Genomic DNA, 15,976 nt, shown 5'->3' on the forward strand with positions numbered 1-15,976 from the left:
CTCATCTGTGGGGATTTCTTCACTTTTCCAATTTTGTGCAAATACAATTCTAGCTACAGTTAATATATGGATAATTAAATATGCATTACCCTTACTGTATTTTTTTGGGTAAAATCCCCAACAAGAATATTTGGCCATCCTGTATATTCTTATAGGATCGAGCCTTAGCAGAAAGCATGGTCTTTCTCCCCTTGAGATTGTATTTGAAAGGAGAACCTTGGTAGCATTTTTAAGTGGGAACCATTTAATATAATAACCATTTAAGTAGCACCATTTAATATCTGCGCATTTTCTATCAAACTATTTCATAATATAGTCATTTATATCACTTATATTACTTCCTATATATTTATTGTCCAACTGAGAGTTTATGCACCGGAGTTGAATTAATTGTGTGTTCAATCATGCTTGCCCAATAAAGAATATTCTATTCTATTATATTCCTATTCCTATTCCTATTCCTATTCTATTCTATTCTATTCTTTTCTATTCTATTCTATTCTATTCTCCTATTCTGGTTTAAAGGCTGCTTTAGAGTCTTAGTTCTTCTCCTTCTCCATTGTGTTTATAAACTGGCAAAACTCCTCTGAATTTTGGATAGGAGTTTTAATTTGTACCTGGAAGCACCCTGCAAGAAAAACAAGACATTCTACCAATCTGATGGCTCTTCCCCAAAAATGATTTGACTTCTTCGTTTTCTGAAATGGAATCTCCTTCTGATCTGCACTGTAAAAGGCTTGTTCTCTAGAAGAATTTGCATTGTGACGTTGTCCATTCCTTCTCTCCATCAGATACTCGATGTGCGCAGGCGTCTTGAGATAAAATGCAGATTTATCATTCACACAAGACTTCACTCATGCTTCTGGGAAGGCAGGAACATAGGCTCTAGGCTTGTGTTTGGTTCCCCAAAGGACTTGCATTTAACTCTTGAGCCCAAGTAGCTTTTTGCAGAAGGCTGCAGGGAGTGTGATACTAAAGAACACATATTTCTGCTACACTTGTCAGATGTGATTATTTCTAAAGACCAAAAATATTGCTGCTGGAAGTATTGCTATATAAACAGAGTTTACTGAAGGCCTGCATAACATACATAAAGGCATCTTAGCACATTAAACCTAAATAACTGCCTATATATTTGTTAGAAAGCTGTTTGAAGAAACAACTCTTTGGAGGCTTCTTTAGATCAATTTGCCTTTCCCGCCGTAAAGCAAAGATGCATTTTACCACCAGGTGGCAGAATCTGACCCTTTTCTGCTCTCTAGAGGTGGCTTGGACTTTAGCAGCTCAGATATGGTAGCCAAGGAAGTGGGTGCGATGGCTGAGCAGTTTAAAGATGCTGAGTTTGCCAGCTGGTACCCAGGTTTGAGCCCCAAATGCTGGATGATGGGGCGAGCTCCCATTACTTGCCTCTGCTCCTGCCCACCTAGCAGTTTGAAAGCATATAAATGTGAGTAGATAAATAGGGACTGTTTTGGTGGTAAGGTAACAGCATTATATATGCCTCAGTGTACAGTCATGCTGGCCACAGAAAGCACCTTCAGACAATACTAGCTCCTTCACCTAAGAAAAGGGGCTGAATGCTGCCCACTAGAGTTTGTTGTGGTCCATCAGCAGCCTGCGAAGCTGGCAACGGAATCAGACAGCAATGAGGCTAAGGAAGCGCATGGGCCAGTCCTGGAGCTTGGGGAAGGCCCAGATGAGGGCTCTGCGTCGAAGGCAGAAGTGGGGCCAGGGCCATCAGGGAGTGATGTGTGGAGTCCAGAGCCTCCAGAGGCTGACAGTAGTGAGGCAGAGGAACAGGAGGAGCCTGTTCCTAATGCACGCATGAGAAGAGCTGCCAGAAGGCAAGAGCAGCTAAAGCAAAGAGGAGTAGGGAGTAGGGCCAAGAATAGGGCCCCTCCCATAAGGTTTAAAAGACTAACGATGGCGTTTGGACTATTTGCCGGAAAACAACATCGATGGCTTTGTCTTGCTGCATTTGTTTCATATCGGTGTCTTCTGAACTTTTGCCAAGAAAGGCCTTTGGCAGTTTGTCTAATTGGACCAAGGTTGGTGATAAGGACTGAGGAATTGTGTTGGAAGGAATTTGCTTTAATTTAGCTGGACTATGCTGAGAATGAAGTAATTCTCAGCTGTTCTAATAAAGTTTGTTTTTACACTGACTGAGTTTGCTACTACCTACTTGGGCTTGGATCACAACAGAGTTGGACATGACTGGACAGGGGAAACCTTTACCTTTACTTCTACCTTATGGTAGCCCTAGTGTAGGAAAGGTGCTGACAATGAACATAGTGTTTAGGGGCTCCTATAAAGTGGATGTCTGCACACCAATATCTACAAAGAAGGAGGGTAAGTAGAAAAAACAACACAACAACACAACGACATGATGATCTCCCAGATAGAGCTTCATGACACTTCTCTCTCTTCCAGAGTGTATGCTAAATCATTGAACTGTTGTGAGAAGTTATGGACTTGGGTTGGCTGCTAGTTGAGGAATATTTTTTCCCCTGAATGGATTCATGTGATTTTGGACAGTTTTGCTGCTTTGATAGGTTCCAGGGTAGTAGTACCACTTGGGCAGAGGTCAGAGCAGGGCTGCTATTCAGCAGGTTCTAATATGTTCTGGAGAACCGGTAGCAGAAATTTTGAGTAGTTTGGAGAACCAGCAAATGCCACCTCTGGCTGGATCCAGGAGTAGAGAGGGAATGATAATTTTGCAGTATCCTTCCCCTGGAGGGGGTAAGAGTGGAGATTTTGCAATATCCTTCCCCCAGGAGTGGGGAGGGAATGGAGATTTTGCAGTATCCTTCCCCTGCCACATCCACCAAGCCAAGCCCATAGAACCGGTAGTAAAAAAAAATTGAATTCCAACACTGGGTCAGGGGCCCCACAGGGCAGAACAAACTGCCCACCCCAATAAGATGACTTCTTTTCTGATTTTGAATAGGCTGATTTTGATTTAGAATAGACTTTATTTAAAAATTGATGGAATAATTTACATTGTATGATAAATGTCCCCCTTCCCTCATCCCAGGACCCATTTTCGGGAGGTTAGGGGGTGCCCTCAAGTACTTTTGTCTCCTGCTGAATAGTCCTGGAAGTTTTCTTGCCATGATTTCAGAAGTGGTTTGCCATTGTCTCCTTTCTAGGGCTGATAGAGAAGGACTAGCCCAAGCTTCCCCAACTGGCTTCATGTTTAAGGCAGAACTAGAACTCCCGATCCCCAATTTCTAACCCGGTACTTAGCCACTACGCAAAACTGGCTCTGATGGAACCATAAAGCTCAACTAAATCTTTCCTGATAGATTCTTCTTTTTTTTTTCCATAAAAAAGTTTTATTTTTACAATCATATCAAACAGCTCATCCAATGTACAGTTATATACAATTAGTCGGGCTTGCCCAGTCACCACCCCCCTTTTTAACACTCTTCCCTCTTCTACCTTCTTCTACTTTCCAGACCTTCGTCTCCTTCTCTTATCTACAACCTCTCCTCCCTCCACCCTCCACCTTCCTTCTCCCTCTTCTACCCCTCTTCCTTCCTCTTCTCCTCTTTCCTACCTCCTACTCTCTCCTCTTTTCTCCCTCCCCATCGTTCTAAAATGGTAACTGGGCAGACCCGACCCTACATTAATTATATTTATACATCTTCAATAATCCCTGTACATTAACCATCACTCCATCCTTTACCCTCAACCCCCCAATTCCCCTCCCCCTTACCCCCCACCTCCCACCCCAACTTCCGAGAACAAAATTCAAGCTATCAAAACTAACAATCATAATCCAAAATAATTCCTAAATTATAATCTAAATTATAATAGGTTCTTATTTTTATCTTCACCTTTAATGACAACTTTCATGTTCCAATTTTTCTTACTTATATAATTTAAGCTAGCAGGAACTACAAAACAAAGTAAAGTTACATAGCAGAACATTATTTTCTTTAAAAACAATCCTCTAGAGATTTGGTAAATCACAGCAGGTTCATGACCCGAAGTGGAAGCCAAAGTTTTGAGGCAATGATTGACAGCTGTCATAAATCTATATCCGTATCTTTGCTTTTCTGTATCCTCTTTTTTAATCCCTGGTTGTTCGGACTTCTGATTTTCCATATCTGTACCCCTCCCCTTAAAGTAAGCTTTGTCTTAGGCTTTGGATAGACTGTTCTTCCCTGCAGTTAATGAATATATTTTCTTACCAAGCTTTTTAGTGAGGTGATGTGTAGAATATCAACATGGTCATGTAGCATTCATCATCCTTAAAGATTCACAAATTTTAGCCTTGTTTCCAAGCTTGACTATGCATGAAAATTAACTAGCATAGTTTAATCATGAATATTTATGGACAACAGTAATCTTGAATTTAACTATAAAATTTAACGATATGCTAGCTGCTTGGCCAATAATTCATGCTGCTGCCAGCTCTATGATGCATTTTAATTGGTCTGGAATAATTGCAATGTATGGTTTGTTGGAGAATGGCTGGGTTCGGAGGTGGAAGAAATCGCTGATCACATTTGGTGTTGACAGTATGTGTAGGTTAAATATGAAATATGACAGTTACTCACGGGGTCCACTCTAATCCTAAATATTCTCTATTTAGAATATATCGTATATACTAATTCCATTTATATGCAGAAGCTCTAGACATAAGTTTTCTTTAGAAAAACACATCTTTGGATATAGTATTTTGGGCCACACCAGATGTTTACAAATAAATATGTTCAAAGAAAAAGGAATTGGAAGTGGGAATTGGAGGGTGGGGTGAACTTTCTCTTAGTTATGTATTCATTTCCACTTACACAGTAGTTGCCACCATTGCTCTCATTGTTTTTTAACCACCTTATTTAATAAATCTAGACAATCCCATCCAGGAGGCACTGATGTCACAATGCTCACAATACCTACATAATATTCTGAGCCGTGGTAGCGCAGTGGTTAGAATGCAGTATTGCAGGCTATTGCTGCCAGCTGCCTGCAATTTGAGAATTCGAATCTCACCAGGCTCAAGGTTGACTCAGCCTTCTATCCTTCCGAAGTCTGTAGGATTATTGGGGTGTGTGTGATATGTTGACTATGTAAACTGCTCAGAGAAGGCTGTAAAGGACTGTGAAGCAGTATATAAGTCTAAGGGCTATTGCTAAGTGACATTCTGTAAGAAGATTCATATTCTGCATCACTTAGTGAATGTATGCATGTTCACCATCTTCAGTTACCTATAAATTAAGAAAGGGGAATAAAAAAAACTAATGAAGAGAATGAAATAGGAATGAAGCTAATGGTAGGTGTTTCTACCAATAAAAAAAAAATACATACGTACGTACATACATACATACATACATACATTCATAAATAAATACATAAATAAAAATAAGCAAACCTCTACAATTTATTTCTTCAACAGTTGTTCACTTGATATTGATCTGGATTTTTGTTTAAATATGTAAATATATACATATATTCCTTCTGTATGCAAGTGAGAGAATTTTTACAATGAGAGATTTAACAAGTGAGTTCCGCCCCATGTATGTAGGAATTTTTTGAGTACACAACCTCCAATCAATGTTTGATATCCATAGATGTAGTGAGTAGTGAGTTCCAAGGATGGTGAAATAAGTTTTACTACAAGGGCTGTGTACCGATAGTCCTCAACTTACAACAGTTCATTTAGTGACCGTTCAAAGATACAACAGCAATGAAAAAAGTGACTTCTGACCATTTTTCATAGTTACAATCTTTGTAGTATCTCCATGATCATCTGATCAAAATTCAGATGCTTTGCGACTGGTTCATACTTATGACCGTTTCAGTGTCCCAAGGTCATGTGATCCCCTTTTGTGACTGTCTGACAAGCAATGTCAATGGGGAATCTAGATTCACTTAACAACCAGGTTAAGTGAATCAACTGCAGTGATTCACTTAACAGCTGTGGCAAGAAAGGTTGTAAATCGATTGTAAAACTCACTTAATAATAGAAATGTTGAGCTCAGTTGTGTTTCTAACCTGAGGACTACCTGTATTCTTCTATTGCTATAGCTCATTAAGGCATCCTGAGGTTGCCTTTCAAGGTTCCAAATAAGCCTGACAAAAAGATGTAGCTGCTTCAAAAAGTCACATCACATTAATGTGATTCTTAAAGCAACTATATCATTCTTCCCCCTTAACTACTTAATATATTTTAAACGTAGAAATCAGGCAATATGTAATGCAGGAAATGAGTATCACTTTATATAAGTGTGTATGTATGTTTATCAAATGATTAAGCATTTGATTGTTTACTGGCTTATTTGCTTATTTATTCTGCGCCAACTCAGAAAGCTCAAACTGCCCAAGGAGCTGCTGATCCAGTTCTACAGAGGAATTATTGAGTCTGTCATCTGCACCTCTGTAACTGTCTGGTTTGGGTCTGAAACCCAACAAGATAGACACAGATTTCAGAGGATAAGTAGAACTGCAGAAAAAACAATTGCTACCAACCTGCCTTCCATTGAGGACCTTTATACTGCACAAATCAAAAAGAGGGCTGTGAAAATATTTACAGATCGCTCACATCCTGGATATAACCAGTTTCAACTCCTACCCTCAAAACGACGCTATAGAGCACTGCACACCAGAACAACTAGACACAAAAACAGTTTTTTCCAAAACGCCATCACTCTGCTAAACAAATAATTCCCTCAACACTGTCAAACTATTTACTAAATCTGCACTACTATTAATCTTCTCATCATTCCCATCACCCATCTCCTTCCACTTATGACTGTATGGCTGTAACTTTGTTGCTTGTATCCTTATGATTTATACTGATATTGTTTCCTAATTGCTTATTTATAGCCTATGACTATCATTAAGTGTTGTAAGTGTTGTACCTTGATAAAGATATCTTCTCTTTTATGTACACTTGGCCAATAAAAATTCTATTCTATTTTATTCTATCCTATTCTATCCTATCCTATCCTATCCTATCCTATCCTATCCTATTCTATTCTATTCTATTCTTTCAATTTTTCCAGATTTTTTTGGTTCTCTCGGGATCAGAAAAGTTGGATATCACTTCTTAATGACTAGTTCTTCGTTTCATCCTTTTAGGAGTGTCCCAAACCATGGGTTTTTAATATAATGAGCAACGTAATTTACAAGCCATTCTTTTTATTTAAAGTCTGATCTTTGCCCGTCAAAAGGGGCTCTCCAATTTTCTATGCATCTTTTCTTGATGATCTACTTCGGCTTCATTGACTATGCTAAAGCCTTTGATTGTGTGAATCACAACAAATTGTGGCAAGTTCTTAAAGAGATCGGAATACCAGACCGTCTTATTTGTCTCTTGAGAAACCTGTATGTAGGTCAAGAAGAAACAGTGAGAACTGGACATGGAACCACTGATTGGTTCAAAATTGGGAAATGAGTCCGGCAAGGCTGTATACTATCACCCTGTCTATTTAACTTATATGCAGAGCACATCATGAGAAAGGCGGGGCTAGATGAATCAAAAATTGGAATTAAGATTGCCAGAAGAAATATCAACAACCTCAGATATGCAGATGATACCACTCTAATGGCAGAAAGCGAAGAAGAACTAAAGAGCCTCTTGATGCGGGTGAAGGAGGAGAGTGCAAAAGTTGGCTTGAAACTCAACATTAAGAAAACTAAAATCATGGCATCTGGCCCTCTCAATTCCTGGCAGATAGTTGGAGAAGAAATGGAGGTAGTGACAGATTTTATTTTCCTGGGCTCCAAGATCACCGCAGATGGGGACTGCAGCCAAGAAATTAAAAGACGCTTGCTCCTGGGGAGGAAAGCTATGACAAATCTAGACAGCGTACTAAAAAGCAGAGACATCACCCTGCCAACAAAAGTGCGTATAGTCAAGGTTATAGTTTTCCCAGTTGCAATGTATGGCTGTGAAGGTTGGACCATAAGAAAGGCTGAGCGCCAAAGAATCGAGGCCTTTGAACTCTGGTGCTGGAGAAGACTCCTGCGAGTCCCTTGGACTGCAAGGCGAACAAATAAGTCAGTTCTAGAGAAGATCAACCCTGACTGCTCTTTAGAAGGCCAGATCCTGAAGGTGAAACTGAAATACTTTGGCCACCTAATGAGAAGGAAGGACTCACTGGAGAAGAGCCTAATGCTGGGAAAGATTGAGGGCAAAAGAAGAAAGGGACGACAGAGAACGAGGTGGCTGGATGGCGTCACTGAAGCAGTAGGCATGAGTTTAAATGGACTCCAGAGGATGGTAGAGGACAGGAAGGCCTGGAGGAATGTTGTCCATGCGGTCGCGATGGGTCGGACACGACTTCTCAACTAACAACAACAAATTCATAAGCAACTTCCAATTTCTCCCGAGTAGAAAGTAATTTTTTAAAAAAGGAACAAATAAGAAATACTACAGTTCTGTATTTTTCCAAGGGAAATGAGCTGCAGACTAAGCATTTTGCTATTCCTGTCCATAAATTCATGTGTTGCCCCCAAAAAAGTATCAAAGCTGGTCTGTAAAGCAAGTTCTTTGGATTTCTCATTCCGACTGGCTGAAAATTCAAAGTATTCATCGCTCACAAGGTTTTTGCAGCTCCAGTACATTTTTGCAGTCCTCTGTTGAGCACTGAATTATGTACTGGCTCAGGAATTATCAACATCAATCTATTTTTCAAGAAATCTCCAGCATCTCTGGATACAAATAAACTTTACTAAATGTCAATGAATAAGATTTATCATGGATAAAACTCTAAAAGATAGGCCAGCTGAAGCTACTTAAATTCCTTGTAGAGATGCTTCCATGCAAGATGCCATTTAACCATGACAAACCTTTGGGAAAGTGAGTTTTAATATAAATGGATCCACTGACAAATTTTTTTGACTAGCTAGAAATATAAAACTGAAAACAAATATATTACCGAGAGTTCCAAGTTTGGGTCTGAATGTTACACTGCCTTATTACTTCAAAATTTGGATAGGGCTTTTCTCAAATTTGTACAGCTATGAAAATTTCATGGGTTAGAATCTAGCCTTGCATGTAAATTAACAGAGCAATTAGTTTTAATTTTTTTCCCCATGTATTAATTAATGCCTCTATGAAATAATATTGGGTCATCTGTAGAGCTGGTTCATTCAGGATGTGAGTGAGAGATGAGTTTTTGTATTAACCACAGTCTGTGTAACGTCCTGCTTATTTCTCATTTAAATCAAAATGAAATTCGTTTCTCCCAACAGTGAATGACTACATGGATAACTTGAATAGAAGAAATTATTTAGAAATATGTAGCAATGTCTTGGCTAAAATATGTACTATACCTGAAGAAGGAATTGAGTCATATGCAGAATAACCAGGAGTCTCAGTCCCCTGTTCCTTTTCTAGTATTTGAATATCTACAATTTCAGCATATTGATAATTTCTTTTTTGAAACCTCTGGCTTTTGAAACTGCATAATTCAGCCTTTGATATCAGAGCAAAAATATTCTGAGTCAGATCTATCAAATAACTTTTGACTTGAATGTAACTACCATTTGCCATGAGATAAAATAGAAAAGGGAGGTAGGGAGAGGAATAGCTCAAGTCAACTCTTGAAAAGATTTGGCAGTTTGTCAATTCTGTCTCCGTAGTGCATAAAGCTTAATGAGAGTTCTTAAAGATTCTGCAGAGGTGGCATTTGATTCCACATAAAGTGACTTCTATTTATACAGTGGTTAGTGATAGCTTGTAGAGATCTGTCCTTTGATCAAGCAAATTTATTTTGTACTTATTAGCTGAGCCCTTTGTTTAGAGTTTGTTACTCTGAGTTCAATAAAATTAAAAACATAGGAAGTTACATTTTCTCATTAAAATCATTGGTAATGTCATTTTGTAAAATCTGTTTTTAATAATCCAGAAGTCACTGTTCAATTATTTAATGGTGGGGTTCAAATTACAAACAGAAAATCTTAAACCGGTCCCCTCCTATAATTTTACTTATATATAATTTATGAAATTTTAAAACACTAATGGATCTCTTAGAAGTTATAACAATCTCACTAGATAGCTTGGAGATTGAGTTCAGCACCATGGGCTCTAAATAGGTGCTTCTAGAAAAAGTACACAAGCTGATACATAAGGGCAATGAATGATAGATTATATAAATAGATTATATAGATAATAGATAGATAGATAGATAGATAGATAGATAGATAGATAGATAGATAGATAGATAGATAGATAGATAGATAGATGATAGAATTCTTTATTGGCCAAGTCTGATTAGACACACAAGGAATTTTTCTTTGGTGCATAAGCTCTCAGTGTACATAAAAAAACAAGATACATTAGTCAACACTTAAGGATAGTCATAGGATACAAATAAGCAATCCAGTCATACTAGGAAACAATCAATATAAGTCGTAAGGATATAGCAACAAGTCACAGTCATAAAGTCATAGTGGGTTAGATAGATAGATAGATAGAGAGAGAGAGAGAGAGAGAGAGAGAGAGAGAGAGAGAGAGAGAGAGAGAAAGAGAGACTAAATGAAACAAATGCCTCCACCTCAATAACTTTAATTTAAATAGGAATATTTTAACAAATGAAACAGAAAAATAATCCTTTAAAGGAGCTCTTTGATTCTGTTTTCTTCTCCATATAATCACCATAGTGTATTATGCACTTCTACCAATAATAACAGAAATTCACACTATGTCTTTTCAACCAAGACCTGATAATCCTTTTCAGCATTTTATCTTAGCCAAACAGTTGCCTACCAATTCTTGTTGTTCAATTGCTAAATTGTGTCTGATTCATTCTTATGCGGCCCCATAAACCACAGCATACCATGCTCCTCTGTCCTTCCCTGTCTCCTCAAGTTAGCCCAAATTTGTATTTCATTAACTCGATGACACTATCTAACCATCTCATCCTCTGCTATCCCCTTCTCCTTTTACCTTCCATGTTTCCCAACATCAGGGCCTTTTCCGATGAGTCCTCTCTTCTCATTAGGTGGCCAAAGTACTTCAGCTTCAGTATCGGTCTTTCCAAAGAACAGCCGGGTTTGATTTCCTTTAAGATGGTCACCAATATTTTCCTTCATTTTTGGGAAAAAGAAGAAAGTGTATGTATCCAAATCTGGATCACACGGTCCAGATCATACATCCAACTATGCAATTCTTCTTGGGCTCTTTATGAAACCTAACGTCATGTGGCAGCAAACTTTACATCTTCTGCTTCCAAACTGCTTAATCATTGTTTCAAAGTGTTGCAATATATCACTTAGTGGTACCAATTGCAAGAAATCTATGTGAATAACATCATCTACATTTCTAAAAATTGAAGTTTTCCTGCCAGAGCCTGGAAGTTGAAGATGAAACTTTGTGATGGTATTCCATAGACTGACATTTTGTTTCTGGGTTCCAATGATAACTTCTTCAGCAGTCAAAAATTCAATTACAGTATATTGATTTCTAATACAGTTATGTAATGGATCAATGGATCAACCTACAATATTTTGTATAAATGAATCCTATGTTTCCTTACATTTATCCACCAAAGTCTTTATCTATAGACAATCTGCTCATAGGTAACAAGTGTAATCATGCCTTCAGTCCATTGAGTAAATGGAGCTATACATGCTAGACGTGATAATTTTTGTATGTCTCATTTTTTCTATGGTGATAATTTTTTAAAAAATAATTTTTATTAAATATACTATTTAAAAACATTAGAATGGTGCGACTTGTCTGGTGCATACTTTTCTAATACTTTTTCTTTTGTATAGATTACAATATAACATCATGCATATTCCATATATACTTTTTCTACATTCAATCACACCCCAGTTACATACATATTCTCTTCATGTCTATTCAAATCCTATTTACTCCTATCTTATGATGATAATTTTTGTATATCTCATTTTTTCTACGTGTTTCACTTTTCTTCTTTACACTGTAACTGCTATTCTAATAGCAAATCCTTCATAAAAGTTATTGTATTACATTCTTGATTAAATTATCTTTCCATTGATATATAACTTTATGGTACTACTCCACAAAAATTGGTGTTATTAGCTAGTTTTAGAAAATACATTTTCCCCAAAAGGTTTCCACAATTTTGGCCACTACTGTAACAGAAGAGGGAAATGGATAGCTATAGAAGAAACAAGCATACTGACTAAAATAGATTCACTCTACCTATGTTTTGGAGGGCAGCTGTCAATTCTAAAAAGTGCAAACATTTCAATTATTCTACTGTTGAATTGAGTTGTGCTCTTCTTTTTCTGGTGCTACTTCAAAACCCTCCCAAAATATTGCAAGAATGAAAGGATATGACAAAAGATGATTATTATTGGACAGCAAAGGCAAAACTGTACAGAGTAGAAGGAACACAAAATGCAAAACTATTTTTTGTTATGCTGGGATTTTTCAGAACCAAAACCCAAAGGCAAGGTTGGAAAAAATGGAAAACTAAGTGAAACCGGCAGACTAATGGATTTGTCTGTCCACATCACTGTTCCTGTATAAAATGCAGTATTTGCACTGTTGAAGAAGTGGCTATTTTATCCTTCTTAGAATAGAGAAAAAGTACTGTTTTTGCATACATAGCATTTTTTTTCTTTTGCTCTTTTACTTTTTTACATAGCATTACAGTTTTTGATTTTCCACACGTGAGGTAGGTGAATAGACAGTGCTTCCCATCTAAAAATATATTTAAGGTGTTCATTAAAAGCTATTTCTCTTAATGTGCTCTCGTAGACTGAATCATATTGCAAACACTGTAAATGAAGTTTAAACATGCTAATTCCAACAGTTTAACAAGCTCTGACATGCCTCCTTCTCTTTGCAATAAGCAATTTTCTGGAAGCTAGAGAGCTAGGTATAATAGGTATTTTAGCTATGCATTCCATTTTGCTGTTAAATTAGAATACGATTGCCTCCCACAGCCAGAAGACTACCCCTACTAGTCCAGAGTAAAACAACTCTATTTTGCAAACAGATCAAGCAACATTATTCAATGGAAATGACTGTAAACATGTCATTAACGTTTTAGCTTTTGGCTTATTCTGTTGTATCGTGTTTAATCAAAGTTTCAATTTGAGAGAGTTTGGAAAATGTGGTCCAGACTTGTTCAATTTTGCACTCTGATTGCCATTAAAAGCCTTCTTTTAGAGGAACTAGAGCTATTTCTCATAATCAGATATTTTTGTAAGAGAACTATAGTGGCACCTTGGGGTAAGGTGGGGGCGGGCGGAATAAAAAAATTGTTGTGGCTCACATTTTACAGGGGAATTGATTATTTTTTAATTTCCTTCAGAAGTTGTCTCAACCTGAACAAATACTTAGGAAATTTGGAGCAACTGGGAGCAGAAGGAAAGCAGATAGGGTGAAGCAGTGTTTTTCAACCTTGGCAAATTTAAGATGTGTAGATTTCAACTCCCAGAATTTCCCAACCAGAATGTTAATACTACAGACTGGGGATATGTTGGAAGAATAACAGTTTTAAAGAAGAAATTATCTACTGATGAAGCTTTTATAGCAGGATTGGAAAACAGCTTGTGCCCACCTGTCTCCCTGTTTCAGCTGGTTTGAACGAGCTTTTAATTTAAACGAACAAGATGCTATCATGTCACCAAGCCACAATCTCTGGTGTTCTCTTTAATTTCCATCTGGGTGTGGAAGCTTGTTCTGATCCACCATCTCCTCTGCCTAAAAAAAGAGAGATTTTTGAGACAGTTTCTCTGCAAAGACAAAATAAATCAATCAAACCTTGGTTGCATTTGAGACATAATTATTGGTGTATCTCTCTCGTAATGGCTTCATTAGTTAGTCCACAATGATTCTACTGTTTGAAAACACCTGTGCCTTTTCTGTCTGTTTTCTGTCCAACCTCTTGAGAAAACACTGCACTTTTTTTTTTTACAGATGCTTCTTTTTAAAATAAAAATAAAATAATGGCTGCACCTGCTTTGAAAAAGAAACTTAATCTCCATCATGGGGAACGGTGAGGGAGGCTAGGATTTGTATTTTAGCAATATAGTATATAGATATAGTATAGTATACAGATTCCCGATCTAGGCTCCAACGTTCAAGGTCTCCATGTTTGTTTGTTTTTGACTCTCTTCAGTAATTTTTAGGCTGTCCAAAATACAGAATGAAAAGAATCAGTTTGGTACTCTGAAAAGAAATACTAGGGATAGCATATCCTGCTTGCATTTAAAGAGCTCGGATGAAAAAAAATGTCTCATTAGCAACCACAAGCCATTTCATTAAGCGTTGAACAGAATCACTCTCAGTGATTCTGAGTACGGTTTACATGATTTAAAGACGGTGAAAATAGAACGGCTGTTTAGTTTACCTGGCTCTAATTGAAAATGTAATAAACGGGAGTTTATTGGACATAAAGGATGGTAGGTGTGGCCTTTCAGGGGTTTTCTTCCACTGACACCATGTTGAAAGCTATGATGTATTTATTCAGGCTAATGCTGTTGAAAGAATCACGGTAGGAAAAAATCCTAGGCTATTTCATGCTGGAAATTTTCCATTTTCTCTCGGTGGATTTATCAGTCCCAAGCAATTAAAGAGCTCTGGATGTAATGGACAAAATAATTTAATTGAGATGATAAATTACATCTTGTTGTAACCCAATGGGACAATGATGCATTGTTCAGGGCAGGGCAGGGGAATTGGGGAGAAGCTTCCATTTAATTGCATAACTGCAGCTGTGTGTTTGGAAGTATTCAAAACACCCGTATTCCCATTTGTGAAAGAAGATTTCTTGCATTCGGGAAGATGACAAGTTGTCAGTGAAGAGCAGTCCACACTGGTGCTCAGATTGAAGAGATGGTGGAGAGACTGTGAAGCACTTTCTTTTTCTTTCTTTTTCTTTTCTTTTTTTTTTTTTGATGCCCCCCTTAGCGATTGTTTCATTTAATTATTATTTAGTGTTCTTATTTTCTCCAAAGAGCTTAAAGTTGCCGGCATCCATTCCTGAATCTGTCAGATCCCACCGTTAATTTGCATAAACATGCTCGTCTCTCAGTCACTCTGGTGCTTGATGTGGAGATGGCTTTTTTTTAAAAAATTATTTTTACATGCAATCAAACTTCGTACGCTTAAAAACAATTTTGCTCACATGCTGATTTCATTTTTAAAGCATCCGTGGAGAGAGAAAAAAAGATGGAAACAAGGTCCAGAAGCACAATAGTAAGTTATACAAAGATATTCAGACATGGATCCCTTACATAAAACTGGGGAGTTTTGAGCCGCTCATCTGAATGTATAACAATTGTTTGTACATAGCTTGCCAGGGACTTTCAAGTCTGCAGACGTCTTTCATGGCATCCTACGGCTTCTTCCAACAGTGCCGTGGATTAAGCAGACTTGGTTTTGTTCGGTTCTTCCAAGTAATATTTTCTCCCCTCTCAATTATAGGATTGTTAAAGGTTTGCCTGGAGAAGAACAAAACCACCAACAGCACCCTGCCAATGGGAACATTCTTCCTTTTAAACAGCTTCTTCCAAATCCACATTATTTTCTTCATATTTAGTGCTTTTACACATAGGTGAAAATCCATAAAGATTGCACAAGTAATATTAGAATAAGCATAAAAGGAGCAGAAACAACAGGGCCTCTGAGAAGAGTCCGCTTGGTCTTCTGTTTCCATCGGGCCCCAAGACATCTCCTTTACTGCAAATTATCGGGTCACCTGCTGGCTGAATACACCCTACGCTCTCTTTAGTCCTAAAGTGCCCTTTGGGATCTAAATCCAATCCACCTTTCAAAAATGAATATCAAATATATTTTAAAGTAGCTCAGTATATAGCAACAGGAAAGCAAGAGATAGCATCTCCCAATTAAGTCAAAATAACACTTCCTCTAGTCCAACACCCTGTTAAGGCAGAAAACAATTTCAGACAAATGGTTGTCCAATCTCTTTTTAAAAGCCTCCAGTGTTGCCACACACACACACACACACACACACAATTTCTGGTGGCAACTTGTTCCATTTATTAAGCGTTCTCATTG

The sequence above is a fragment of the Ahaetulla prasina genome, chromosome 2 (assembly GCF_028640845.1).
Source record: "Ahaetulla prasina isolate Xishuangbanna chromosome 2, ASM2864084v1, whole genome shotgun sequence".
Taxonomy (NCBI): Eukaryota; Metazoa; Chordata; class Lepidosauria; order Squamata; family Colubridae; genus Ahaetulla; species Ahaetulla prasina.